At 44.7% G+C, this 2,474-nt stretch overlaps 1 protein-coding gene across 2 annotated transcripts in view; it reads left to right on the plus strand.

Annotated features, from left to right (window-relative positions):
* homer2 (homer scaffold protein 2) overlaps positions 1-2,474 on the plus strand; it is a gene marked incomplete at its 3' end in the record, with an annotated part of 33,281 nt that overhangs the window by 16,417 nt on the left and 14,390 nt on the right.

Consider the following 2,474-nt stretch of genomic DNA (forward strand, 5'->3'; position numbering starts at 1 on the left):
TAAAATATATTTTAAAAATCTGTATTGTTCGATACAAGTGTGTGTTGAACGGTTCGACATGGGTACATGTGTTGTTGCACCCCTAGTAGTTAATGATTAATGCTGACATTCATTTAAAAACATTATTACACCTTTGAAGCTCTCGCGGGCCACATAAAATGCTGTGGTGGTCCACGTTTGGCCCGCAGGCCTTAACTTTGACATGTGCGTTAAAACATGAACATGCTGGGCAATAGACCTGAATAATAACCAGCCAACCTACAAGTGTTTTAGTCAAAGATSTTCTCTTGATCTGTTGGTCCTGTCTGTGTTCAACGACTCAGCTGTGATCTCTGGGATCTGCCTGGTTCAACAAGAAACTTTAGCTCATTATTTGTAGCATTCTTCATACCTGAGGCAGCCATGTTGAATCAGTAAAATATTTCAAACCAGGGGATGAACTGGGTGTAGAGCTCCTCCTCAGAGCAGCAGAACTTCGTCTCGGTTCTCCTGGATGTCGGGTTTGAGGAGGACGTTTGTTGAAATGTTGGATTGTAAAAAGGTCTCCAGTTGTTTCCTCTTGTTTGAGGAGTCAGTGGGAGGTGTGTGTGTGTGTGTGTGTGAGCGGAGAACTGCAGAGTCATGAAATGTTAAATCTAGTTTTTAGTGGCGCTGCAGGAGGAACGCATCTGTCTGAAGGAATCATCTAAGCTGCAGAACCCAGGAGCTGTGACAGAACATCAGCTCACATCTGTTTGTTTCTGATCATCAATGACGAGACGAGCAGAGAAACGTCTCAGMAGGTCTGCTCGTGTCTGCTCCAACAGTACGGTGCAGTATGAGGGCCAAAATTAACCACTGCACAACCAGCCGTTGATACATTCTTGTAGCAGGAAGCTGTATCTGCTCCTAAACCAGCTRTTGATCTGATTAATGACAGGCCGGCACCGCTAACTGAGCAGCTGGTAACTGAGAAGGAGACTGTTCATTTGTGTTAGCATCGGAGAGACTAGCAACTAGCATAGATAAGCTGGCGTTAGCATCGGAGAGGCTAGTGACTAGCATGGATAAGCTAGTGTTAGCTTTGGAGAGGCTAGCAACTAGCATTGATAAGCTGGTGTTAGCATTCGAGAGGCTAGCAACTAGCATGGATAAGCTAGTGTTAGTATCGGAGAGGCTAGCAACTAGCATAGATAAGTTGGCATTAGCATCGGAGAAGCTAACGACTAGCATGGATAAGCTAGTGTTAGCATTGGAGAGGCTAGCAACTAGCATGGATGAGCTAGTGTTAGCATTGGAGAGGCTAGCAGCTAGCATGGATAAGCTGGTGTTAGCATTCAAGAGGCTAGCAACTAGCATGGATAAGCTAGTGTTAGTATCGGAGAGGCTAGCAACTAGTATAGATAAGCTGGCGTTAGCATTGGAGAGGCTAGTGACTAGCATACATAAGTTGGCGTTAGCATCGGAGAGGCTAACGACTAGCGTGGATAAGCTGGTGTTAACATTGGAGAGGCTAGCAACTAGCATGGAAAAGCTAGTGTTGGTATCGGAGAGGCTAGCAACTAGCATAGATAAGCTGGCGTTAGCATTGGAGAGGCTAGTGACTAGCATAGATAAGCGGGCGTTAGCATCGGAAAGGCTAACAACTAGCATGGATAAGCTAGTCTTAGTATCGGAGAGGCTAGTGACTAGCATGGATAAGCTAGCGTTGGCATTGAAAAGGCTAGTTCAGTGGTTCCCAAAGTTGGGGTCAGGACCCCTCTGAGGGTCATGAAACATGAAATGAGGGTTCCCAGATGATTTCCAGACGTTAATTTAAATGCAAATAAATTGCTAATTGAATTTTTTTTTTACCAAAATCTTTGCAAAAAAAGTTATGCACATGACCATAAATGAATGAAGGTATCATGGGTTTGTTTATGTTATTATGAAAAATTTAACAGAATAATTTAAATCAAAGCTTGTGTACGTAAACCAGTAATATCTGGGGTCGGTTCTGTTGTGGTCCAGAAGTTAAAAAGTTGAAAACCGCTGTAGTCGATGCTCTAAAAGCAGCATTTAACCCAGAGGAAGAGAAATGAACGTAACCTCKGTGTTCTGAGGGAGAATATGAAGAACTTCAGCTTTTAAGGGTTAAATATGTTTTAAAAGAAGTCCACTTCCTGTCAGCTCCACCTGATCCAGATCCGTTAATGAAGAGTTGAATAATGTTTAGGTTTTGTCTGAAGGAAGGTTTTGTTACCAGAACAGTGAGGGACTAAAGCTTCAGATCCTGCAGACTGAGGTTCTGATGGACCGGCTGAGTTCTGCTCTGAGCCTCACGGGTCACCTGATCTGCAGCCCCTCAGCTGCTGGCGTCACTCGACCCCCCTGACCCCACCCAGCTCATTCCTGCAGACCCACACTCAGATCATCCTTCAGCACCTGTTGGCTCTCAGATGACGTGTTGAGGACGACTCTCAGCTACAACCAACCATCCAGAGGAGCTCCTGGAC

Source organism: Austrofundulus limnaeus, unplaced genomic scaffold (genome assembly GCF_001266775.1).
Source record: "Austrofundulus limnaeus strain Quisiro unplaced genomic scaffold, Austrofundulus_limnaeus-1.0 Scaffold716, whole genome shotgun sequence".
In the NCBI taxonomy this organism is placed as follows: Eukaryota; Metazoa; Chordata; class Actinopteri; order Cyprinodontiformes; family Rivulidae; genus Austrofundulus; species Austrofundulus limnaeus.